The sequence below is a fragment of the Montipora capricornis genome, chromosome 2 (assembly GCF_036669925.1).
Source record: "Montipora capricornis isolate CH-2021 chromosome 2, ASM3666992v2, whole genome shotgun sequence".
NCBI classification, from domain to species: Eukaryota; Metazoa; Cnidaria; class Anthozoa; order Scleractinia; family Acroporidae; genus Montipora; species Montipora capricornis.
Genome location: NC_090884.1, coordinates 12,602,630 through 12,630,482, shown reverse-complemented (window position 1 = coordinate 12,630,482; position 27,853 = coordinate 12,602,630). Strand labels below are relative to the sequence as shown.

General features: G+C 40.2%; 1 pseudogene; it reads left to right on the top strand.

Annotated features, from left to right (window-relative positions):
* The first annotated feature begins 893 nt into the window (after window positions 1-893).
* LOC138033575 (trichohyalin-like) lies at window positions 894-27,853 on the top strand (annotated as a pseudogene).

Genomic DNA, 27,853 nt, shown 5'->3' with positions numbered 1-27,853 from the left:
GTAAATTCCTCAATGCCTAACCCTGTATATTGTTTGCTTCTTGCTCTGAACTGTTCAAACCTTTATGTATTGGCATCTGGACCACTTGTTTTCATTGCAGTACATCTTTCCCTGGCTTCCAACTCGTTTTCAGTGCACTCAACAAGGCATCAAGATTCCATGATTCCTCACTGCCAAGCTTTCGGCTTACAACCAATCGTAACTCTGAGGGGATTTTTTCCATCACGACTGGGACCAATAAATTCCCAAAGGACCGTGATTCAACTCCTAACGCATTCAAACCTCGAATGTTGATTTCAATCTTGTCAAACAATTCACGTAATTTCTTTGTTTCATGCACTGAATTGACAGATGGAAGTTTCCAAGAAGGCATGCATATAATTTGATATCAGCAACTGCGGTTTACTTTATGGCTACTTTATAATGGTCTGCGGTCAGAGGCAGTCCAGCAATTGCGGATTCAGCATTGCTCGTTACACAGTTCTTCAGATAGGTGAATTTTTCAATGGCTGAGATGCCAGTTTTTCCATCGACAGCAGATTGAAATCGGTGTCCCAGAAACCCTGCCATTCTTGAGAATTTCCCGAAAATGATTTGAGTTCGAGTTTAGCATTGCTCGTTACACAGTTCTTCAGATAGGTGAATTTTTCAATGGCTGAGATGCCAGTTTTTCCATCGACAGCAGGCGGCGGGCGCTGCGGGAGTAGGTCGTGTCATATCTTTCTCCTCCTCTTTTGACTATTTATCCATTTCATAAAGTTTTCTTCAACGTTTAGAACAGCATGTAATACCTAATATCGGCGTCGAGTGGGCTAATTTGAGTTTGTATAAGTTTGTTAGCCTTTTAATGTGAATTTATTACGACTCCTAACTTGTGAATACTGAAAACCGGAATGGCTGCTGCCGACTCAAAAGGTGCTTCGCAGAGAATGAAAACCAGATCTCAACAAGAAACCATAGAAGTTGCTCGGGTTGTTGATGATGCAGTTCTTACCGCCATTCAGACGGAATTTTCAACGTTTATTAACTCGATTGACTTCAAAAACAAGCTGAAAGAAGTCCTTACTGTGGCTATGGCTGAAACGATTGAAGCCGCTCTTACACCGTTGAAGAACAGGATCTTCGAACTTGAAACACAATTGCGAGAAGTGCAAGAAAAATGTAATGACAATGAGCAATACTCAAGACGCTACAGTGTGCGTACTTATGGGGTGGAATCTGTTGCTGACGTAAACGATGATGGCGAAGACTGTGTCAAGACTGTAATGGACTTTTGTAGAGATCAGTTAGAAGTAGAAATTGATCAGGCAGAAATTGATAGGGCGCACCGTATCGGGCCTCCTAAGGAGTCGGGACCAAGGGGGTGTTTACATGATACCGGTACGAGTTTCATTCTGGTACGAGTTGTCAATTTCATACCGCGTTTACATGGACGACACAAATATTGACACAGGGATGACCATCGATTACCGGACGCCATCTTGACGAATATTTAGAAATACAACGCATGCGTCAATAGTCCTAGTCCACCACGACTTGACGACTCGTACCGGAATGGGAGTCAATGTAGCGTTTACATGACACCGGTATAACTTTTCATGCCGTTATGAGAATTTCGATCCGGTACAACTACCGGGATGAACTCGTACCGGTATGAGTTGTACTGGTATGAGATTTTTCACCGGTATCATGTAAGCTAATACAGAGCGATAAGTAAGAACCGGGATGAACTCGTACCAGAATGAAACTCGTACCGGTATCATGTAAACACCCCCCAAGAGCCTTGATTGTCAAGTTTAAAGATTACGCGACCAAATCTAAAGTCATGAAAAACAAGAAGAAGCTAAAGGGTAAAAATGTATTTGTAAATGAAGACCTGACTTGGCGCAATCAACAATTCCTAAAGCACGTGCGACAAGTTTGTAAGAATCAGGGTTATGTTTTCACTGCCGATGGTTATATTTTTGTTAAACGACGCGAAGGCGAGTCTGCTCCAGTTAGAATTCGGAAGGAGGCTGACTTGCAACGTTTAGGCTTCGTGTAGAACCTTTTCCGGCCTACTGCCGATAACCTCTTATAGTCGTAGATCTTATGAAATTTTGCATGTTAATTTATTTAACTTTGTTTGACAGTAGTTTCTTTTTGTTTTCTTTTTTAAATTTATTGTTTTCAAGTTTCAGCCCTTTTGAGCAGCAGCCGGTGAGTAAATCAGCATCTCTTGTCTATTATGAAAATGATGGGGGTTAGTTTAGAAATCTACAGGGCAGCTATAGGTTTTTTTAATAGTTGCAGATTCGTTACGTCCAGGCGTCCAGGCATAAATAGTTCAATTTCTAATGATGCTTTTTGTATTCCTGGCTATTATCCTTTAGTTCGATTAGATAGACCGCACGGGAGGCGTGGTGGTGGTGTTGCTTTTTATGTCTCATCTTCTGTCGGTTTCAAGAGAAGGCACGATTTGGAAGTTAATGAGCTTGAATTGTTATGGATAGAATTAAAGCTCAACCGCATTGTGTTCCTTTGTGGTGTTTGTTACAAACCACCTTGTCAGGATTCCGTGATAAATTTGAAATTTTTGGAAAATTTGCAACTTTCTTTAGATAAAGTTTCTCAGCAGCCTAATTCTTTTCTTACGTTGATAGGTGATTTTAATGCTTCTTATGATCCCTCAAATCCCTTGGTTAGGAATGACTTTAGAGCATTATTATATCGGTGGATGGAATGTAACAACCTTTATCAAGTTATTAACGAACCTACACGTATTACGCAATATAGCGAGTCTCTTTTGGATTTAATCATAACAAATTGTCCTGGTTATTTCGTTAATTGCGGAACACTTAGTCCACCAGCAAATTGGCGTGGTGGAGCATTGTTAAGGGACTTTACGGCGAAAAAGTGCAATCTACCGTTTCTACTTTGATTGAAGGTGTTAGGCAAGTTACTAATGCGCGAGAAAAGGCAGAAATATTAAATGAATATTTTTGCGATCAGAGTAAGGTTGATGATACATTTGCATCCCTCCCAAGGGATTCTTCTTTTTTTCAGAATAATGCGTTTTTGTCTAATGTTTTTACAACGGAACGAGAGGTTTACAATCTACTTATGACTGTTGATGTTTGCAAGGCGTGTGGACCTGACGGTATAGGGAATCGCATTCTTAAACTTTGTTCTAGCGGTATCGCTTCTTCGTTTTCAAAGTTAGTTAATATCTCTTTGTCTTCTGGTGTTTTTCCGTGTCAATGGAAGTTTGCAAATGTCATTCCGCTGTTTAAAAAGGATGATCGCCAGTGTAAATTGAATTATCGTCCTGTGTCCCTTTTGTGTTCTTTGTCTAAGATATTAGAGAACATTGTCTTTATTAGACTTTACAATTTCTTACTTGAGATTGGTTATCTCAATCGCTTACAGTCTGGTTTCCGCCCAGGTGACTCGACGGTAAATCAATTAATTTATCTGGTGCATCAAATTTACCAAGCTGTTGAGGATGGGAAGGAAGTGCGTATGGTTTTTTTGGATATCAGCAAGGCGTTTGACAAGGTGTGGCACAAAGGTCTTCTTTATAAGCTTAAATCAGTAGGAATCAGGGGAGCTTTGCTTAGCTGGTTTGAAAGTTATTTGTCTAATCGTCAACAAAGAGTGGTTTTAGGTGGGCAGTCATCTGATTGGCGCCAAGTTGAAGCAGGGGTTCCTCAAGGTTCGGTTTTGGGGCCTCTCAGTGTTATTTCTTATATATATATATTAATGACATAACAGATGAAATTCAGTCAAAATGCTTACTTTACGCTGATGACACTTCGCTTTTTGAAGTCGTTGATTCACCTGGTAACACTGCGTTGATGTTAAATAAAGACCTTGAATCCATACAAAGGTGGGCTACGAAATGGCTTGTTACAATTAATCCTAGTAAAACTGAATGTATGACGTTTTCATCTAAACGGGTAAGACCGCTGCATCCCGACCTATTTTACAACGGAAATAACATTACTGAAGTTTCTAGCCATACCCACTTAGGCATAACGCTGTCTTCTAACCTGACATGGAGAGCTCACATATTTAGTATTTATCAAAAAGCTAGTAAAAGATTAAATATGTTGAAAGGAATTAGGTATAAAGTAGGCAGGGATACACTCAGAAAATTGTATAAGTCGGTTATCAGACCTGTTATGGAGTATGCTGATGTGCTTTGGGACGGCTGTACTGATGAGGAAAGCGAACTCCTTGAATCGGTTCAGTATGAAGCCGGGAAAGTCGTCACAGGTGCTATGCGGGGAACAAGTAGGATTCGCCTTATGACAGAGCTGGGGTGGGAGGAGATGAAAGTTAGACGCGATATTCATAAGCTTATTTGTTATTTTAAGATAGTAAAAAATTTGAGTCCGTCTTATCTTAAGGATCTGCTCCCAGCTAGAGTCTGTGAGAGAACTCATTTTAACCTTCGATCTTCTCAAAATTTTACTCTTTTCCCTGTGCGCACAGAGCGCTTTAAAAGGTCTTTTTTCCCTTCCACAACTAAATTGTGGAACGACATTGATTTGGAAATTCGTGAATCTGATTCAATTGGCTCTTTTAAGAGAGCGTTAGTTAATTATTTTAATATTCCAAAGTATTTTTCGCCTTTTGATTATGCTCTTGACAGATACTCTTCCGTAATTCATACTAGACTGCGTCTAGGCGCTTGTGGTCTAAATTATTATCTATTTAAGATCGCTGTTAAGTCTTCACCTATTTGTAGCTGCAGCTTTGACAATGAGACAATAACTCATTTCTTTTTACAACGTCCTAATTATGCTGCCCTAAGATCTGATTTGCTCGTTGCTGCTGCTCGTATAGCTTCTGGTCAATATTCTGACCAGCAAAAAGTTGAAGTTTTTCTGTTTGGCTCTTCTGACATGTCAAATAATGAAAACGTTGAAATCTTCTCTCATGTCCAGCACTTTATAAGAGAGTCTAAACGTTTTTCTTTTCGTGGTCATTATCATTGACCTAATTAACTTAACTGTCTTTTTTGGCTTACTTTGTATCCCGTGCCCGTGTTTGTTTTTTATGTGGTAATTAGAATTTTGGTGTAAGCCCCCCGTGATGAGCTCATTTAGCTCTTGGGGCAAACATGTATATAAATATGTTTAAATAAAAAAATAAAAAAATAAAAAAAAAAAAACAAAAAAAAAAGAAGGTAGTTTCACTTTTGCGCTTTCGGTATTTCTGGTACTACTATTTTCCTGATTTGTCGCATGGGCCTGTGTGTGTTCGCCATGTTTCCGTTTCTTCAAACTCAAATCGTTTTTCGTTAAAATATTCACGTGCTCACAAAACTCACCAGAATCTTCTATTTCTTTCTCTAGTTCCTTTGGTTTGGTGAGCTCTAGTATTGTTTCATCCAGCTGTTTAATCATTTCCAATTTTTCGGTCAACAAGGCTTTCAGAGCCATTAACCTTTCCCTGAACGACGTTAAATCTCCCACGTGTTCTGTCAAAAATTTCTCCACGCCCCAGTGGCCCACGGCCCGCGACGGCCCGGCTGCCCGGCGGCCCAGTCCTGATTTTAAACAGTTTTTTTGTCCAGCGGTAAACCCACGCGCATGCACAGATCTGCATCGGGTTTGGGCGTGCAAAATGGACGACGGTGAGTTTGAGTCCGTTTACCATTTTAATAATCATTTCAATCCCTTTTGATCCTTTCTTTTGTTAATACGTAAGTGAAAACCGTTGTCACTCTCTGTTTATTTGTCTGTTTACAGAACCCGATAGAGAGGATGTCCATTCTCAAACGATGTAAGTTATTTTCAAACCACAGTTTGAGGTTGAAAATTTCATAATCTAAATAATGAGATACGTAAACTGCGTATTGTCACTGAGTTGTGTTTGTCAGTCTATAAGGCACTTTGAAATCAGATGATCGTACGTAATTCTGTGCAATGGCAGGCAACAATTATGAACGGCGGTAGATTTGCGTTTGCACACTTTATTTGTGTAACTCTGAAACTTAAAAAAAAAAGATTTGCAGTTCACATATCTCATAACTTATGATAATGAAAGTCCTCTATTTTGCTATCGGTTTCTATAAAGAGACGAATGAACAGAGAAAGAAAACGTTTTTATCTGAACAACATGCAACAAACAGAAACAAGGATTCAAATGATTAAATGGTAAACGACTTCAAACTTTGCACGCCCAAACCCGATCCAGATCTGTGCATGCGCGTGGATTTACCGCTGGACAAAACACTGTGGAAAATTCGGACTGGACCGCCGGACCGTCACGGGCCGCGGGCCGCGGGCCGCTGGGCCGCGGGCCTGATTTTAGTACAACCCCACAAAGGCACTGTGTGCATCTCGTATTCACCAGTTCTTGTCAATATTCATCATGCTTTATGTCCATAAACTCCCTTTTAGAGTAGACTTCGCCTTTTTTCAATTAAAAAAATCCTTCGATGATGGCAACAGCTTTGTTGTTCTACTCCTTCTTGTATTTCATCCCGACTCAAAAAGACCATGTAATGAATATTTTTTGTATAGTTAATTCACTTCCTGGTGAATGATCTCTTTACAATTTTCCATACGAATTACCACTTCACTCGACGGTTTCAGGCCTTAAGCACGGTTGAAATCTAAAACTCAATACTCAAACTTGACACTCGAATCGATCCGACGATCGATCAAAAAACTCAGACTATGATTAAGTCCTTTTCACGTGACTTTCTTCCCGCCACACGTAATGTATATTATTTACGTCAAATCTATTTCTAACAGCGCGTAGCGCCGAGTTGGCTATAACCAGTGTCTTATCCAACAAGCGCGAATGGAATAATTGTTTTATTAAATTCCTTAAACTCCAAAAGTTTGGAAGTACGAAATACGAGCGGAACAAGCGAGCAAATCCGAGCGAAATCGAAAAAACTTGATTAAGATGCGATGTTGTGTAATTGGTGGTCAGACAGACGCACACTCATCACAAAAACATTTCTTACCTTTTTGCGTACTTCTAAACTTTGGAATTGATCCAAACTCTCCACAAGAACGTTTTTTTGCTTTATTCAGAGAAAAATTTCGTTTTCCGGCGAAAATAATTTTAGCTTAGCAAAGCTTAGCGCAATTATTTGCGATGTAAGGTCAAACTTAAGGTATATGAGTGATAACTGAGATTGAGAAAACCAATCAGAGCACGAGAAATGCAATAACCGAGGTTGAGAATTTTTATAACAATATTTACTTTACTCCCTGCATAATGAACATTTCCATATCGCATGCTAGCATCAGTAAGATGAGAGCAAACAAAGGTTGTGGACCTGATAATATTTCTCCAAAGTTACTCAAATATGCAGGAAAGTATTAAATTCCATCAATGTTATCTCAATTTTCCATGAGTGCTGAACGTAATTCTGTCCCTACCTCTTGGAAAACTCCTAATGTTTCGGCCCTGTTCAAGAAGGACGATGAAACAGATAAACAGAATTATCGACCAATTTCCCTGTTATGCGTCCCTGGAAAATTGATGGAACACACCGTAGCCACAACAATTGCAACTCACATTTCGGAACATGATCTTGGCCATCCTCACCAGTGCTAGTGGGCTTACAAAAAGGGCCACTCAACCCAATTGTTGTTGGTAAAAATGATCCAGGACTGGAGACGGGCACTGGATGAAAACGTAGTAGTTGGTGTCGCCTTTGTAGACTTTTGAAAGGCCTTTGATTGATTGACCTCTCACCATGTCTTGCTGGAAAAGTTGCAAGCAGTCGGTGTTGCGGGCGACCTATTGTGCTGGATTAAGGATTACTCAGCTGACCGCTCTCAAGTTACAGTCGTAGAATGGACTCCAGTCCGAAACCTTACCTGTGAAGTTTGGCGTGCCGCAGGGATCTGTTTTGCGACGTACCCTGTTTTCGCTGTTTTGCAACGATATACCCGACACAGTTGGAGTTAGAGTTTGCGAAATTCACATGTACGTGGACGAAACACCCATCTACGTGGCTGAGACATCTCCTGACAAGGTTGTCGTTGTCTTGAATAGCGTCCTCCAGAAGTTGTATGAGTGGTGCTGCCGTCGTCTTATACCTCACTGCGGTAAAACCGAGTGTATGATTTTAAAAAAAATCTCCATATACACAAACACAAAGGATTTCATTGATTTTGGGTAGGTTAAGAGTATTTTCACCAGAAAGCTATTGCTACATAGTTCCACTTTTCATATAAAGGAAGACTAATCTTTACCAGAAACACGAGGCTTAACTAAATTCGGAAATGGCCAATTCTCACGCTTATGGCGGCCGGGAGGGAACAAGCCACTTGATCGTTGCATCGAATTGAAGAGTTCATCCACCGAAATGGTACTTCACGTTTTTTCCCAGATCTCAAATTGAAACTGTGTCCGCTGAACGCGATGCCCTGAAGGAAAGCGTCGTCAAATTCACGGAGGAAAAGGAGATGCTGATTGTGGAGAGCGAGGACACCGCACAGAGACTAGAAAAACAACACGAGACAAAATTAGGGTACGGCCGACTGTGACGCAGAAACGTACGGTAATTTAAAAGGAGTTCAAGGTCTGTTTCTGAGACAATTTTTTGTTTCTTTCTTTGAGCCTTTAAAGTCGTTTTTAATCAAGCCGCTTTGAAGTGTTGCATTCAGTTTGTGCAACGCTTTACCCAGCAAACTGGCTGTGTTAGTCAAGTTGTTGTTCCACTTGAATAACTCGGATATTCAGCTCAGGTACTTAACGTGAAGGAATGTCCCTCTCAGGGATCTTAATCTTAAATTATAGTCGTTAATTGTTCTTACAGTTTCCATGTAGAATTCGTGAAACAACACTATTTTTCGGTTTTTTTCGCATTGATATATTTATGAGGGAGTTAGTGATCGATAGCTCCTTGTCATGGTTTAGAAGAAAAAGTGTCTTCTTTTTACCCAAAGCAAATTCTAAATTGATAGCAGGTAATAAGGTCATGTCAGTGACAGGTCCCGTGAACTGTTCTATTGACACCTGACAGTGCGCTCACAGTCATCACATACATGATAGGCCGCCGTTACTTCTTGTTCTCTCCTTGAAATAGACCATTCTACAAAAGACGCTACTCGGGAAATAACACTGAAAATCGCCTCATAAATCAGTACTGTGCAAATCGTAAACTTTCGCTTACCGTGGTAGAACCTTCCTCGTTCTCCGAGCCCGCGGGTTTTCGGTCAGCACCGAGAACAACGAGCTGTGGCTGATTCTGAACCACGAAGTCACCAGTCACAAAAACGGTGACCGCGGGAAGTTCCAAAATGGGCAGAGGTCTTGAAGAGAGTCAAAAGGAAGCTTACGGTAGGGCGACGACAACGGCTACGAAAACGTTGTTTAAAGATGTTGTTTCCACGGTAATGGATGTTTGGTGAACGTTTGAAAATATATCAAATTTGGTCAGTTCACGTCGTTGTCGGAAACTGCAAGGAAAATGTGAAACCAAAATGTGAAACGCACGTGTGGGGCGTGCGAATCCGTTGTGTTTGCTCTTTAATCCTGTTGTTTTGTGGCGTTCCGTCGTTGTCGTCTTGCATAAGCCACAAAACATTATTTGCATTTCAGTAAACTGTTGCTTTCTATTCACTGTCCCACAAGCCTCTAGGTAGAAATTATCACGGTGTATCTGAAATAGAGTTTTCTCACTTAACTTTGCATTCACCAGGGATCAAGAATCTGTTTTCTCGGAAAAAATGCAGACTATGCAGCAAACTCTGACTGAGGAGCGAGACAAAGTGTTACACTCCGCCAATCAACAAAGATCGATGTTGGAAGAATCACTTCACAGCACTAAATCTGAAGAGCAGCGTCTGAGAACGAAACTGACAGAAGCAGAGGAGGTGTGTTGGTTTGCCTTTTCTATCAGTATTTATTTGTCAAAGTGTTTCCCGAGGCTGAGGCATCAAAGTTTGTTTCAGAGCGGGTAGGGAGGGGGATAGCGGAAAGGTGGTCCTGAAACAACACGGGTTCAACACGTGCTTAAAATGTGTGCTTGTTTAACGTTTCTGTCGGCAACAACACAGCTTATTCAATTCACGAGGTCGACTCAGCGTTATTAGTGTCTCACCTTCAAATTGAAGGCTATCTGTTTAACCACCGTCCTTAATTTATCGGGTTCCAACAAACTTGTCAGCGTATCACGTGAGTGAACAGCGAGCTTTAGCAACGAAAACGTCACAAATTTGTATATTTAGTGAAATAGCCGCGAAGTGATTGCAATAACACGAATATTTATGTTTGGAGATGACGTTCTCGTTGCCGTTCCCGTCGTCTTTGCTAAAGCTCCCTAACAACGTGAAATGATGGACAGGAGGAGGCTGTCAGGAGGTTGACTAGCAATACAGTTATTTTCACAGTTATGACATCAGAGTTAGAGTTAAGTTTCCAAAATCAAAATCAGTATTTTGGAAGACCTAAATCCTGAATTCAGAAATGCGAAAAGTGTTCTAAACATGCATAAAAGCTAACGTTAGGCCTAATTAGGCCTAAACAAAATTTTTTAGGCCTAAGGTTAGCCTTTATGAATGTTGACTTCCACAATATTGAATTCAGGATTTTGGCTTCCAAAATCTTTACAGCTATTCTTAGAGTTGTTTTCATAGAGTTGTGTCGTAGACTTAGAGTTAAGTTTCCAAAATCCTGAATTCAAGACCCTAACCCTAAAGCCAACATTCATAAAAGCTAACTTAAGGCGTAAAAACGTTTGTTTAGGACTAATTATGCATTTTTATGCTACATTTTGTATTTCTTAATTCAGGATTTAGGCCTTCCAAAATCTTCAATTTCCAAAATCTTGAACTCGGGATTTTCGAAACTCAACTCTCCATATAGGGCGAGGGCGGGGAAGTTAATGTTGTGGCAATCGGTTGCTGAAAACAAACGTGGTTAATAACAACAAGCTTTTTTATTATTGATGCAACTTTGCTTTTCCAAGAAAAATCGCTTAAGCTTTTCCCGTATAGTTAATGGTGTGTTCGGGGAAAGGAAGGGGCCAGTTGTTTCGAGTGTGTCTATGATTTGGTGGTTGTTATCCTCGTCAGATTTAGTTTCTCTTGTGTGGTTATATTGACCAAATGCAAAAATTGCCGCCAACAAATTATTCTTTTGTCTTGTGTGAATTAGCCTAACTAGCCTCGTTCACACGCCTAAAATTGAAAGAATTTGGGCTGTAAAACGAGGCTAGTTAGGCTAATTAACACAACGACAAAAGAATAGTTTGTTGGCGGCCATTTTTGCATTCGGTCAATATTCACCTCTCTGCGACACAGTATTTTTGAAAGTACTTAACGCAACCACCGTGTGAATATAGTTTGACAACCTCATTTTTTCTTAGGAAATCTTGCGACTCGAGAAGGCTCTGTCAGATGCCCAAGAGAAACTCATCCACTCTGAAAATGTCCGAGAGAGACTGGAGAAAGAATTGGAATCTATGGGAGACCTGTCCACTAGAGTAAGCGTTCAATTGACCGAATGCATAAATGTCGGCCAAAAATGTGTTCTTTTGTTTATGTGCTAATGAGACTCACTAGCCTCGCTCTCAAGCAACCTTTCTTGTGTACTTTGTCTATGCAAACGAGGCTAGTGAGGCTAAATTAGCACATAACAAAAGAATATTTTTTTGGCCGCCATTTATGCATTTGGTCTATACGTTATTCAGTGTGGCGGTTTGGAATGCAAAGTTGGCAAAACAAGTAATGTTAAGATTTGTCCTTGATTGATTGCTTTGTGATCGAGTTGCCCTTTGTGCTCTTTTTGCAGTTGGCTGAAGTCGAGAAACAGCAAATGTTAAAACAACAGCAGAATCAAAAGAACAGTAAAAGTGTCAGAGAACTGGAGCGAATTAACAGGGTGAGTTGGATTTCATCTGCTGTGGCACTCCATCATAAAAGCGGCGCAAAAATCACTCTCAAGAGCTTAAAACAATGTGAATTAAACAAAGCTAAAGAGGTGCATGGCAGGACTAAACTGGATTGTATTAAAACGGGTTCACATTTAGGTTATCCTGAAAGCCCGGTGTATTGCAAGTTTATCAACATTCGCCGAGCCAATGATCGTCTATTGGCAGACGTTCGTCGTGTTACGATGATTTCGATAGTTTCGACGTAAAACTTCTACTATTTCAAGAAAGATTTCCTTGAAGGTTCCCCATAATAGCTTGACGTAGCTTCCTGTCTATAAGTAGCTTTTGTCTATAAGTTATTTGAGCAAAGTTATTTCGACACGACAGTCGAAGGCCCCCACATCTTAAATTCTGTCATCGTTTTTGCCGTCTTGATTTCGTTATCGTAGCGGGTAAATAAATCATCTTGTGTTGAATCTTCAACCTCTCTACATTAATTACGTTTCTTATCTGTATTTTTTCACTGAAGTTTTTGTCAAGTTACTCAAATTGCACAACAGATCGAGGATCTTAAAAGTAATTCACAACGTGTGCCACAGTACACCATGTCTCTTAGACGCAGGTATAATATTCCCAACATCCATTCATTTTAATACTTAACAAATTTAACTGTGTTCCTTGTCAACCCTTTTCCTCAGCAAAAATGCTCTTCTCATTCGAGAAAAGACTGAAAATCAATTTTTTTTGAAACCAAATAATTAATCCAGAGTAGATCAAATGATGGTTTTTTGTTAACAGTTTAAAACTTAAGTACCCAGTGAAAAATCTCTCCTTGCAGATTAGAGAAGCAGAGAACTCTATTCACATGGCACTGAGACTGGAAATCGCGCGCGGGACTCGCTGGTGAAAGACAGTTGCTATTACCAATGTGTCAACCGCGTGCTCCATTTTTTTTTTAACTTTGAGGGTTTTCCATCTGCAGTCTCATATTTCCTTCTCGCTTCTCTTAGGAACTTCGAGACGAGAATGACGAACTGCGCCTCCAATGCGAGGCTCTGACACAGCAAGTCAACAGTTCGGGAAAAAGACGGCCTAGTCATCGGAAACGACAGGACAGTCAAAAGGTTCATCGGCATGGCTCGGTTCTTTCAGATTATACTAAACCGCAGGTCGTTAAACGAAATAAGGAGGGTGTAACGTCAACCGATGACTCAGATGCCGCTGACCATCCAGACGGTACGCAGGTTCCCCCTGTACGAGTCAGCGGTGATGGCGGGTCAAATGAGGACGCGGGTAAGCGGCATAATCGCTGCGTGCGCAGAGTCATATCACGTGTGCTTTATTCTTGGGATTGTAAGGGATAACAGAGTAATGTGGGTGCAATGGGGATAAAAGTATTTTACCCTCTAAGAGGGTCGGTACATGTTCTGTAGTAGCTCTTACTCTATGAATCCACCAAGTGGAAAACCAGAAAGAACGTCTCCATAGCTTCCGTGGCAATGAACACAATTTAAGACATATTTCATTTTCCAAGTCAAAAACCTTACGACAAACATTTTTTCACTCCTGAAGAATTTACAAAGATCGCCTCCACGAATCAGTTCACAAAAGTTAAGTAATCAAAGCTTTCTCAAGGTTTAGGGTTAAAAAGAGAGGTGATAACGTAACGGGGTGCAAGGAATTGAGAAACAGGTTTTGAAAAAGGGGGTACGAGGTTATCCACCTAAATGCGTAAGTGTAATTTGTGGTCTCTTCTATCCTTTCTGCACAACTGATATGCAAAATGAAAAGTTAGACGCTTAATTCCACGTGTTTACTAGCAACTTAGTACACTTTCGGCTTCTTCTTCTTTGTGGTTGTGGTTTCTCTTTCTAGTGATCTAATGGGTTACCATCAGTGTTACAAGCTTACGCGCACAACTGTTTGACCTGCCTCCCGCTTTGTGTTTCGTTAATGATCTAAAGTAACTGACACCCGATTTGCATTTCTTAACGTAAGATCGTTGGTAATTGTAACGTAACGATGCAGTTGTTTGTTTTCAATTAATATTTTGGTTAATGTTTAAACAACGTGTTGTGCGTGGATTCTACTTTTACAGTACGGACAGCAACCCCATCTTCTCAATGTTTGAAGCTTTGGTGTATTCTGAGCTTAACAATGAAACACCCATGTCTGTAGAAAAGAGACCTCTGTAAATCTCTGTGGTTCGTAAAATATTTATAGTGCTTAATTAACCTATTCTTTAAAAAGTGTCGTGTAGTTTAAAACCATTTTTCAAACAAAGGCTTTCAACTTGAAATGTCTTGAATAATCTCAACATCTTCCTCTTTGTACGCTCTTCAGTAAGGTTTAGTAAGAGAGCTTGTTCTCGTTTCACTTTTGGCCCGGACCTAAACATAACAGTGTCTTTTGAATGCGAAATTAGAAAACGCTATTTTCTTTGACCCTCCGTACATGGAGTGCGTTCTTAGTATTGTTCCACCTCCGTTTTTTGTTTACTTCATAACGGATTAACTTGTTTCATATGCAGCCGTTTTTGAAATGCCACGCCACCCTCCCGCTGTTTCGACATGGGATTGCGTTGTTACCACCCGTACTCGTTCTAGAAGAGTGATAAAGAAGCCTGAGAGACTGGACCTATGAATAGTTATACTAACCCCACCCTAATGTGTAGGACTTAGAGTGTCATGTGACTTTCGTTGTTGTTCCCGCTCTTGTTATCGAAGGTTTTTGTACGTCGTAGCATTTTCACTCCTATACATCCCCTTTGTAAATCGATGTGTAGCCGAGTCCAGTGGATTAAAGTTGTGTTACGCTTTAGTGTCTCGTCGTAATTCCTAACAGCGTGACATCTCGAAAACGGCCGCGTGAGTGATCGTGTTTCCGTGTTATTTGTGTTTACCTTTTCATAACTTAACCGTTGTTTTCTTTATGATTCCTGTCAGATTAAGTATTCCTTTATTCTTTGTCCTTGTCATCGTTCTGTGCCTCGTCGTCTTCCTCTTCAGATCAGTTCACAGATGATGATGCTCCTCCTATTCCGTGGTCCGTGGAATTTGATGAACCAGTTGTTCCCTCGCAAGGTCTTCTATTTTCTCTCCTAGTCTTCCTCGAATTGTTACTCTTATTCCAGTTGTTTTTTCTTCATCTTTCTTTACTACTGTTCTGGTAAAGTTGGTATCCTTTCTCATAGTTTATATGTTTTGTTTCGTGACATTCTTTCCTTTAATCTTCATTTTACGTTTTTCTTGGGGTTTCTGTGCCTAACCTCGCACCAATCCTGTTTCATTTTCGTCCACTTTACGACGCTTCAGAGGGAGTTAAATTAAGTCCGAACAAGAGATTCTTTAATTACTCGTTGTGTACTTAAAGGGGCCATGTCACGCTATTTTAGGGTGTTTAGGAGGAATTTTTAGTTAGTCACGCGTTTAAAACTCGAAAATGGTGATGTGGAATTCCTTTACTGAGAAAGTTATCGTTACATCACAAAAAAGATGATTCTGAGCAGAAACGACGTTTATTCAGGCTTTCGTTTTAGTGAATTTGAGCGAATCAACGACTATCGTTATGTGATCTGTACTGGGAATATTCAAGCGAATAAGGACGATATAACCAATTGCTGTTTTGCTGGCAGCCAGTCTAGGGATTGTACATAAAAAGCGAAATGTGTTGCCATAGTGCTATAGTAATGATTCACTGAGGAGATTCGTTTTGATCGGCTTCCAATTGCCTGACAGGCAAACATGCGCGGTCGGTGTTACATGTGGGAAAAACAAAAAGCCAATCGTTCAATAGGTGGTTTTTACGTTACGTCATCGCCGCCATGTTGGTGGACGCAGACAAAAGATCTCTCATTAGCTTCTTTTGTTCGTACACCAGCAATTGTACATTGCAGTATTGTTATCTGTGTCTCAAGAGATTGGCTGCAAGCCACCTATTGAGAAAGTCCATATATTTATTTCCATAAATAATTTCCGGAAAGTGGACCACTCAAATCCAGTTCTTGAAAATATAGTTAATGGTCGGTGTGAATTCTTGAAAGGCTGTTAGAGGGGCGCTGATTTATTTTCTTGAAGACAGATCTCTCTGTGACTACAAGCTAAACAGTGAATACCATGAAAGAATCAACTTCAAAATCCCTCGAAAATCCCAGAATTGGCTAAAACTTTTGCCGCAATTTGTTTTTGTTAATATTAGACAATTTTTGTTTTTTCCTCGTGCAGATGACGCTCAAGAATTGGAAGAACAAAGAAGTAAGTGTTGATTTGTCCTAAATTCCCCCTCTCTCGAAAAGCGCACGAGTCGCTTGAAGACGAAGCTTTTTCCCAGCTTTGATGCTAGAAGTAACACTCTCCTCGTGTGTTATGGTAAAATCTTGTTTTTGCTTGTGACATGTGTAGTATGTCTCCTTGAGGTTCACCGTATTCCAAATACTCCAATTATCTCTATACCGAGCCAACAGCTTCAACTCTACACATAATGGTCTGTTCTTCAGTCCATCAAGCACGTTTCTTTCATCTCGGCTAATTTCCATCTATCCTTTCTCCCATTTCATCGTTTATTGCTCTTTTTTTCCAACAGCTTGTAACGCATCTTCCTTTGTTGTCCTGTCTTTGCAATTCATTACGACCACAACTAACTTCACTGCTCGAAAATACAACCGGTATCTGCTTGTCTGTCTCAGTGTAAGTTCATCTTTAGCATTATCATATTGTTATTTACTTTCTTCAGAAGTCATTGCGAACCTTGAAAGCGAACTGAAGGAAAAGGAAGAACAGATCCAGACGCACAGAGCCAAAGTGGAAGAACAACAAACTTCGATCAGCGAACAGGAAAAACTTGTGGCCGAACAAAAGCAGTCCATTTATGAATTCCAAGAAAAGGTTCAACAACTTGGCGATACAATCAGACAACAAGAACAGCACCTGACAGAACGTGAAGCCGCAATAAACGAACTGAAGAGCGAAATAGAGTCACTAACTGGTTCTCTTGCTTCTGATAGCCACGAAACACGTGTAAGATATGATACAGAGCTGGCAAACTTAACAACGCAATTTATCGGTGAGATGGAAGGGTTGCAAAAGAGTTTTAATGTGGAGAAAGAGCAGTTAGAGAGAGAATATCAAGCGAAGATGAAGGATCTTGAACGTTCCCTGAAGAGTGAACGAGGAAGCCTCAGAAACGAATTAGAGGATGGATTTAGACAAGAAAGGGAGTTGTTGATATCCGAGTATGAAAGCGAGAAATCGGAAATGGAGGAGGAACACAAGGGTGAGGAAGAAATGCTGGAGCAGCTTTTCAAAGGGGAAATGGATAGAGAGAAAGAAAAAATGGAAATGGAAGAAAAACGTTTGATTGAGAAGTTGCAAGGTGTGGAGACAGAGAAAATTGAGATGGAACTCAAGCTGATGAACGAAAAAGCTGAATTGGAACAACAATATAGGATCGAGAAGGCCGAATGGGAATTGCAGAATTCGACAAAGGTGGCAGCTATGGAAAAGGAAAAACTGGAATGGACGAACTTGAGATCAGAACTGGAGAGTGTTCACCATCAGCAGATTAGCACGCTGGAGAATAAGTTCAAGAAAGAAAAAGCCAAACGTGAGGAAGAGCATTCCAATGCTGTTTGGGATTTGAAACAAGCTCATTCTAAGGAAGTCGCGAGTCTTAAGCAGAGCTTTGTGGAGCAAAAGGCAGAAATGGAGAAGAAATTCACCAGAGAAAAAGCGGAAATTAGGGAGTCATTCACTCGTGAGAAAAACGAACTCGAACAGAGGTTTGCTCGCGACAAAGTTGAATTAACAGAGAATCTCGAAAACGGACATAACCATACACTTGCTCTGCGAGAGGCCGAACTAAAGAATGGGTTTTTGAAAGAGAAATCCGATTTAGAGAAGCAATTCGACGAGGAACGAGCAAAAATCGAGGAAGGGTTTCATGAAAATTCAACTCACAGCGAGTTAGCTTTTCAGAAATGGAAAGCAGAACTAGAGGAACATTATACCGAGGAAAAAGCGAAGCTTTTGCAAAGCTCCTCGAGGGAGAAAGTTGAGTTGGAGCAAAGGTACAAGAATCAAATAACCGAACTACAACAGGCTTTTACTGAAGGAGAAGCTGGGCTGAAAGGCGAGCTTAAAAACGACTTTCTGCGTCTAATTGCAAAACACAAGGCCACTTGGAAGAGAGTTTTGCCACGCAAAAAGCGCAACTTGAAGAGAGTTACACGAGAGAAAAAGCCGAATTTGAAAAGAGTGGCACACTAGGTCTACAGGAAATACGAGAAAGTTACTCTCGCGAGAGAAGGGAGCTTGAAGAGAGTTACCAGAGAAAAATTAAAGATCTTCAGAAAAATTACACTCGAGAGAAGCAGGAATTGGAAGAGGATCGTGTGCATGAAAAGACTGAGCTTCGATCGCAACTTGAAAAGGAATACGCTGTGAGGCTAAAAACCGAAACCGAACTACTAGAACAAACAGTCAAGCATCTACAGGATGAAATTAATTTACTAAAAGAGCAGAAACGAGAGCTCGAAGCGAAGGTTCAAACACTTGAGCTTAAAAGTTTAACTCGAAGCGATAAAGAAGCTGTTGAATTGAAATTGTCCCGGGAGAGAGTCGCTGAGCTTGAGACCAAGATGGAGGCACTTGAGAAAGAAAAAGGACTGATTTTGGAAAACAGCGTCAAAGAAATTACCGAACAGAAAATCAAATTGGATGAATTGCAAAAAGAGAAAGTTGTGATGGAGAAAGAAGCTTTAGAAAGAGAAAAAGAACTTCTTGAGGCGGAGAAGGTAGGTGTTACGAACGGAATGGTTTAATGCAGAGTTGACGACCAATCAGAACAGGGGCAAACAGCGTGACGAAACAATTTCATGTAACTGGCTGAAAGCGCGGGAAAATGCACGAATGAAAGTCGCTATTGCTTTTGGTTTTACTTCTCATTGGTTGAGAAATTAGCGCGTGTTTTTGAGATACTCACTGCATGCCATCGCGTAGTTACTTCCGATACGCAACACTTAAATGCGAAGTAATGCACTTTTAAAAGAGAAAGGGTCGTTGGTATGTTTTTCAATGGAAGCTCGGAAGTGATTTCAAGGTTGCGTTGATTAATGTTTACTAAGCTTTTGGGTATTTCAAGGAAAAGTTTCGTATGGTTTACCAACCAATCAGATGCGAAGCCAAAGCAGTTTTTTTCCGCTGTCATGTAAAGCTAAAACGTTTACAGTCAAAGTTTCAGTCGGTGCATGCGTTTCAGCGTTAGTACGCCATACATCAAACGCTTGAAAACTCCCGTGAAATCGCAGAATTACGAGAAAGGACTTCTTTTAAAAAAAGGAAGCCTATCAAAATTGAATTTCTTGTGTTTGTGGTGGAGATCGGTGGAAGCGAAAGGAAAACAGTAATGTGGATCTCTGTTTTGCCTTGGACGAAAGGGGGCAATTTTGAAAACATCTTTGCCCAGTGCTTCTAAACCCAGCGTGCTTTCACCAAATTATCCTTTAACATTCTGTGAATTTAGCGATGGCGTTTCCTAAACGGGAAAATAGGTTACTGCTGAAAAAGAGAAGAGACTAAGCCGTGTCCTCTTTGTGAAATATACGGGAATTATGACGGTCGGCGTTCAATGTTTGGATCTTTGTCAATTTTTATAGACAATTCAGACCGCGCGATCGACAGTTGTTTTGCAGGCCACTGAGTTCGTCACAATCAACCGATCTACCAATGACGAAAACTTGAAAAAGTTTGGGTGATGTAGCAGCTATCGTAACGGAAGATGTGACTGGCTCACTACCCTAGCCAGAAACAAAAGACTAGACAATTGAAACAATGACTTAAACTAACAACAATAGAAGCCGCTTACAATACCAAACAATTGCAGGTTACGAGAGCTTCTACACTGCTGAAAAGTTTCGAAGACAAGTTCAGAAGAATTTTTCCAAATGGCATTCTTTATTCCGAGATCCAAATGGAAACGTCAGTTTTTAAAGTGTAGCATCAACTATCGGATTTTGTGACTTGATAAAATCTTCATCAGCGGTTTGAAGTTGTATCAACCAAATTCGATTGCAGTTTACTGATACCGGTGATCAACACTTTAAGAAGGTGCCGCATTAATGTAATTTTCCGCGTGGAGGCGATTTGTACTTTTCATGCTCAAAAATGACGGCATACCATTGGATCAGTAATGAATCCAGTGGAAAGGAATTGGGCTCGTTTTGTTGATTGTGGTTTTGGCAGTTATTCTGTTAAGTCGTTTTTTAAACACGGGCGCGTTTTCGTATAAAGAAATTCGTCTGGAGTCAACCGTGACTTAGGTTAGATTTGCTAGATTGACCTGTTGTAAGCTTTTGACCCTTTATTGTCAAAGGTGAATAGTGGAGGACTGGAAAATGAAGTCAAAGAACTTAAGCTTAAAACCGAGGAGATGAGCGTCCTATTAGATCTACGAACCTCTGAAGTGGAGGACTTAGGATTCAAACTTCGCGAACACACCTCTGAGAACTTAAAGTTAAAGGATACTTGTGGAAACATGGAAGAAAAGCTTGGCGAAGCAAAGCTCAGAGTGCAAGAACTTGAAGTCAGTTTGAATTTGAGCACTTCAGAAAAAGAACACTTGAAAGAGAGATTGAAGGATAGCAATTCTCAGTTGACTGGATTAGCTTCAACTGAAGCCGAGCTTAAAGATATCATGAACAAAAGCCAGGAAATCGAGGAAATGTTACGTAGCCGCGACTTGGAGAACGTGGAATTGAGTAGTTGTTAGTTGTTAGAGAATAACTAGGAGCTGGAAAACGAAATAGCTGAACTGCAGAGCGACTTGAAAAAGGCTGCGGTGAAAACGAAAGAACTGGATGCTTTGTTGACAATTAAAGAGAGTGAAAACCGAGAATTAGAGAAAAGGACACAAGAATACAACAAACATAAAACCGAGCTCGAGGACAGGGTTGCACAGCTGACTAACCAGCTGGCGGACGCAGAAAATTTGCGACTGGAAGAACTGAAAACTCGTGTGACTGTTTGGGAGACTGAGAACAAGGATTTAGAACAACGGCTGACCCAGCGTAATAAGCATAATTTGGAGTTGGAACAGAAGCTTAAACTGCTGACCAAAAAGATCGCGGACAGAGATGACGTCAGGGTGAAGGAGCTAGAACGCATGCTCGCTGTAAGAGACAGTGCTTACCAGGCCTTAGATGCTAGATTTGAGCGGCGCGGGGAAGAAGCTGAACAGTTGGAGAAACAAGTGACTCAGCTGACCCAAAAACTCGCGGACTTGGAGAATGTGCGACTGAGGGAATTTGAAGTTGAGAAGGTGGCGTCAAGTGTTGGTGTTTTGTTTTTCTCTACTTTTAAAATGCTGTTGTTTTAATAGCCTTGTTGTAATAATTGCGTACTGTGTCCTGTACATAATTGTATCAGCATTGTGACGGCCTAGTCTAATGCTGTAATGCTTGGTGTAGGTTTAACGTTAAAAACATTTGCTTCATCGTTCAGTTTCTTTTCGCTTTAGCTTCACTACTTTAGTGTTTGTGGTAAGTTTACTGCTCCTCCTGGTAATGGTTGCTGCGGCGTTTATCATAATACTAACTTTTAACGCACAGCCTGTTGTAAATCAAGGAAAGCAACTTTTGCTACTCGCTGAATGATAAAAGAATCTGTGGCTTAACGAAACGGTCATTTGGGCTTAGGGATTTTAAGCACTGCCGGACAGACTCCAGCAAATTATTGTATTTGATACTTGTTTTAATGATCAACGAAAACTGAAGACTTTCTATTGGGAATTTCTGTAAGACCTATAACTATCAAACCCTAGAGATGAAACGCTTTGACGGAGTACTTAAAGGGGTTATGTCGCACAAAGTGATGCAATTTCAGGACACCCAAAAGTCCTAAAAAGTAAAATAAAGCATTGCATAACCACTTAAAACTGTTGAACAACATAAAAGAAATGCAACAAAAGGAAAGAGAAGGACGGATGGACTCGGATTGCATTTGGGTAATCTTGAAAAAAGTCGGCCCGAAGTTTTTCAAGTCCATGACAAATCGCCTAGATAAAGGTCGCGTTTTTGCTCAGGCTCATCTTGTTTGTGATGTAACGATAATTTTATCAGTAAAGGAAGTCCACATTACTATTTTCGAGTTTTACACTCGTGATTCACAAAAGATTTCCCCTAAACGCCCTAAAATAACGTGACATAGCCCCTTTAAACCTGACTTAATGACGCGCTTAATTTTGAATAGTTAAATTTTAAAAATGTTAAACTGTCGTTTTTATTAAAGAATTTGTTTAACCGAATAAAAGATTATCCCTGAAAAGGGGTTATAATTGTAAATTGGTGTTTGCAAGGTGTTCTTTAATTTAATACCCGTAAATGGTAATGCCGGCGTACGCTGATTTTGGCGGCAATTCTTTTGTCGTTTAATTTTCTTTTATTCCTTGTTATTAATACTTAAAAACAGTTTAAAATGTTAAAAATCATTAACACATGCAGTGGATGTTTTTTAATAAATTATCTAACATGTCTCTTGTGAACGGTTAAACCCAACAATTATATCAAGGTAATGAAGTCCGTTCGTTTGTTTGTTTGGAGTCTTCAGAAAAACTATCGATGGCATACATTTCGCACTCCTCTGTCATCGGAAGGCGTCTTTCCTTTCTCTTATGAAGATGACGTCCGTTCGCGTGAATGTCATATCAACAGCCTCACAAGAAAGGAAACCGCCCCGGTGGTCCTCACTATAACATAAAACTGAAACGTTGTCAGTGTGGTTTGTTAGTGCTAATTTAAAACGTGTTTTTCGTCGTAACTTTTAACAGGCGTAAAGCATCTGCGCGAATTGGTTGGCGCATAATCAAGCTAACCTCGTTTTAACATTTCTTAAGTTAAATGTTGTTTTTGCCTTGCTGTGCGGTGTGTGCTTTATCGCCAGAATGTAGTTTGAGGTGCTATAGCTGATTCTTGTTTTACCGATTTCAGTTTTTGTTAGCAAAAAGAATCATCCAGAGAGTTGATTAGTTTTCAGACAGTCGTCACCGCTACACATAACTTTGGCTCCAGATATATACTTACACACGTGTAATTGTGTTGAAGTTCTGTTGTACATAATGAGTCCCTGTAAAGAGTGGTGTTTATCTCTTCCACAGGCAAAAAATGATCTTGTTATCATGGAGAAGAAATTGGAAGAGATCCAAGGAAAGAAACAGGTCTTGGAAAAAGTTCTTAAAGAGAAGAATGCCAAAGCAAACACACTTCAAGAAGAAGTGTGCGTTCTTAAAGAAAGGATGGCCAGTGCACAGAGCATTCATAAGAGAGAGCTGGAAACAGAGAAACAGAAGGTTTGTTAGTTATTCTTGCCCAAGAAGTGTTTTTTCACTTCTTCCTCATCACGCGGCTCAAGGCTGGAAGTTGCGTAGAACCAAAAATGTTGGGAAAATTCCTTTGGGGTTTTGATCTTCAATTTGGAAGAGCTGTGGTAAGGCGTGCGTAACATGAAATCTCTTATTGCCGCACCAATTTTAGCGCCTTTCCGTCGTAAATTGTGATCGAGACCAATAGTCAACTTCTTGTGTGTCCTATGGGATTTGTTCCTTTTCTTAGTATACTGAACGGCTTGTATCCCCTAAGAGTGTTCCTTCCATTTTTCAACGGAAAATTGAAGTTTGAATCACACTAAAATTAAAAAAACAACAACAAACAAACAAGAAATTGGGCATTTATTTCAAAGAAGCAAAAATTAGTAAATTGGTGGACACCCTATGTTCTAGTGCATGTGTGCTGCTAACGTTATCATTCGAAAGCTCATTATTTTTCCTTTTCGTCTTATAATACTGTAATACACTGTCTCGATTCATCGTTCATGTTTGTGTTGTAAAGTCCAGTTTACAGCTTGCGTTGCGTGACGTGACCTAATTGACGTGTAGTGCGTGACATTCTGTTAAATGTTGTATGCCGTGTGGTAAGGTGTGATCTTCGTTTTACGGTAAGTTTTCGTTCCCTGTGTTTTTTCTTTCGTTCCACCCTTTAACGTTGGAAAAAAGGAAATTTCTTTATGGTAGTTTTATATTGCTGTAGGCTACACTTGCAAATACTGAAATGACAACAATGAAATCACGCCACCAGCGCGAGGTGGGAGAGTTAAAAGAACAGCTTCATCGAGCCAACATGGCAAGTGAACGGGATCAAGCATTAAGAGAAAAAGTGTTCAACGAGGCAAAGGCAGAGGTTATGGCGCTCAGCAAAAAGGTTGGAAAGAAATAAATTTTCTCATTTTCACCTACAGTCTCGGTCACAAATGTTGTAACGCTGACGGAATTTTTTCCCCTCCTCCCCTTTCAATGTTGATGTTTATGGGTTCCAGTGCAAGAACTAACCGGTAAACGCAACATTGAAGGTAGGGAGGAGGAGGAGGGCTGCGTTATTAATAGCTTGGATGCGAGTTACGTGCTGTTCAAGAGAGGTGTAGTTACAACTATTTATGATCGAGGTTGTAGCTCCCATTTTTTTGATCTTTGACGATGTCTTCATAACTTCAATTTTGTCCACAAATGCACGTAATTAGATGTACACCAACACGAAGTGTCCTTTGTCTAAGCATTTAATTTGCTACCCATTTCAACAATGAGGTAAGTATCAGGGTTGGCGTTGATTTTTGGTGAGGGTAAATTAATCTGTTCCTCTTTATTTAAGGACTGGAGTTTAGGGGACTTAAGCACGCGCGTTTTTCAGACGCGGACGGAAGTGAGCTGTTCCCTTTAAACTTGTCTTCACGCAACCACATTTACGTTGCCAAGTATCAGTGAAGTGAAGTGGGGGACTTTAGCCAGACTGCTAGTTACGCAGTTTGGAATTAATTTTTTAGGAAGTGAAAGATGCTCCAGTCCAGATAAAGTCAGACCACAGCCCCGGGGGCTACGTTCCCTACTCTTATCGAATAGTGAGTGGGTTCTTTAACGTCCCATTCTATTTAATTTCCAACAAGGGTTATGAGACGGGAGCTCCGGTTTGTAGTCCTTATCCGAGAAGACTTGAAAGTCTAACCATATGCGGATGTAATTACAAAGGCAGCACTTTCTCCTCAGTTATTTTAAGACCCTGAGTCCGGCCGGAGTTGAACTCACGACCTTCCGCGTGTCAGCCCAGTGTTCAACCAACTGAGCCACCGGTGCGCGTGCTTAAGGCGCGGGTGATGTTGATCATTTCTCCATTAGAGATGATTGGTATGAAAATCTGGGAGGCACTACTGTCCTACTGTCCGCGTCTCAAAAACCTGCGTGCTTAACTTCACGTGCATTTCCGGACATACGTAACTTTTGGAGCAGAATTGCGCGAATTTTCTTATTGCGTAAAATCCTGGATTTCTAAAGAAGGGAAACGCCGTCCGCAAAAACTTTTGCTCTTTGAACATAAAACGTTTTCGATTCAGTAACGGTCATTAACTATTTGTCTTTTTGTGGTGGCCTTTACTCGCCCTGGGCCAATCACATTGACGAGTGTCCAGCAAAAATTATTATAATACACCGGATTTTTGCCGATATTTCGGAAACGTTGGATCAATCACGAAACGTATTCGCAAGTTTCTATTTTTTCTGAAATTTGATTATAAAAAGGATTTTGTAAAGTATCCCGGTTGCCTATACATAGCCCAATGTTCACCGCAACGTTTAGGAACACTCTGAAGGAAATCCATGTACGCGGCTGGCGACATTTGCGGTGGTTGAAGTGTATTTTAAAGAAGCAGTGAATCTTTGTTTTCAACAGCTCGAAGAAAAGACACGTAGGCTGCGAGAACTTGAAAGTGCCAGCAATTTGTGGGAAGGAAGAATACGACAACTGGAGAAAGAGAAACAGGATTTGCTGAATAAAGTAAAGCAGACGCGCGAAGCATTAGATGAGCATGTGGCTCGACTCAGTAAACAGGTAACTGGATTGGAAATATTTGTACTCGACCTGAACGTGAGCTTGTAGAGAGCCTTTTTAATCCTGACACTTTAATAAAGGGAACCTCCACCAAAACAACTACAGAAGATTTTGTTTGTAATCAAAATTGTTTCAACTTCTTCAATGAAAGCGTTTGTATCCGAAATAGGTGAATTTCCGAATTGCTTGTTTTTGTTTTCAAATTTCCAGGTGCCGCCATCTTGAATAACTGTGACGTGTAAGGTTGTGTTTGGTAACAATAGGGCAACCCTAACACGTCACAGTTACTGAAGATGGCGGCGCTTTGGAAATTTGAAAGTGAAAGTATGCTATTGTAAAATTCATTTTATCCATTACAAACATCTTTTTGGAAAAAAATTGATTACAAGTATTATTTTGGTCCGTTTAAAATTATTCTTTAGCGGGAATGGAAGCTCAGATGGTTTTTATTTAATGTTCTTTATTCGGCGTTAGATAACAAGGATAACTGGACGTCTTTAGTTTAAACTGTTTTTGCACAAAATTCCGCTATATGTGTGATCAGAACTATAGACCTTTTGAATGCAATGACATTTAAACATGATAATCATTACCCTTTCTTCGACAAACTGGGCTTGCTGATTAACGAGTTTTGCGTAAATGCTTGAGTTAGGTCGCTCAGAAGGCCATGCATTTCCTATTTATTTGTCCTGACCCTCGATTTCAAAGCGAGTCCATCTGCGAATGTAATATGTTTTTCTTAAGAACTTTGAACGTAGAGTCGCTTTGAAAAAGCTGCAAAAGTGAGAATGGTCAACTAAGAGGCTCTTCCAGCAGTCTTGTTCAGTTTTTGTCCTACTCTGGAAATAAAGTAATTTCTCCGCAGCAGAGAAGTTTTTTCTTTTTTTGCATATAGAGTGTTGTTATCCACGGGTCTAGTAGTCATGTCCATTCAGTTCGTTCCGTTTTCGACCACACAGTATGTGGAAACTAGGTAACTCGTTTTGGCCTCGTTAAAGTGCTACAATGACCAAAAAAATCAATTTTTAATTTTTGTTGGATTTTAAAACTGTGTTAACTAAACAGTAAGTGGCCGAAGTTTTAAGCCTTATTTCAAAAAGACACCCGTTTATTTCAACTGGAATTTTCCTATTTAATAGTCCGCCATTACTAACTTTAAAATCTTTAGAGAGCTGGATCGAGGAGAAAATGAAGTCAAAGACTCAAAAGTTTAAGAATGCAAGACACCTTATTCAAAAATGGCCGCCATTTAAATATTCTCTTGTTTTTATTCAAATTAGGCCTTGATGCCTCGTTCTTAAGCCTAAAATTCAAAAGAATATTTTATCTTGAACGAGGGCCAATTTGTATCCGCATAAATCAGCGGCCATTTTGGAATAAAGTGTATGTGTGTGTATGTGGCTGAATTAATATGCAAATCAAAGATCAAAATTTTGCCTGTCCAGTGTTAAGCAATCACACTTTCAAAATCTGACGAAAAAAAGGAAGTGATTTTTTAATGATAGTAGCACGTTAGAAAGTGGGTGGTAATTAACGACTTTTGAAACTCTAATTTAATTTGCGCTACAAAGGTTACAGACAAACGTTTTTGCTTTTTTTTTTTACCTCGCTGCAGCTTCAACAAACGGAAGCCAGTGCAACAAGATCGGGCAACCTTGTTCAAGAACTTTACATTGAAAATGCAAAACTCACTAAAGCTCTTCAACAAACGGAAGCTAACGAGAAGAGAACCGAAAAGGCCAACAGGCAGCTCACAGAGCAAAAGAGAGCTTTACAGAGAGTCATCTCTAAACTGTGTGGAGCAAATGCCATTGCTTGAGGAGGCGTAAATCTCTCTTAGATCCACTGGACAAGTTAAAGAAGACGACGCCTTGCGACGCTCAGAATTCTGTGCAAGTTGTTTATATCACTGCTGAATTCCAATCATAATATATTTTTGAAGTTTCCTACAGTGCCGCTGCGATCAAAAATGACCTTTTTACTCAGATTTTCGAAAACGAGTGGGTTTAACATGAAAGTGGCGAGATTTTAAGCCTTCTGGACCCAGTTGTTCGAAGGGTGGATAGCGGTATCCACTGGATAAATCACTATCCATTGGA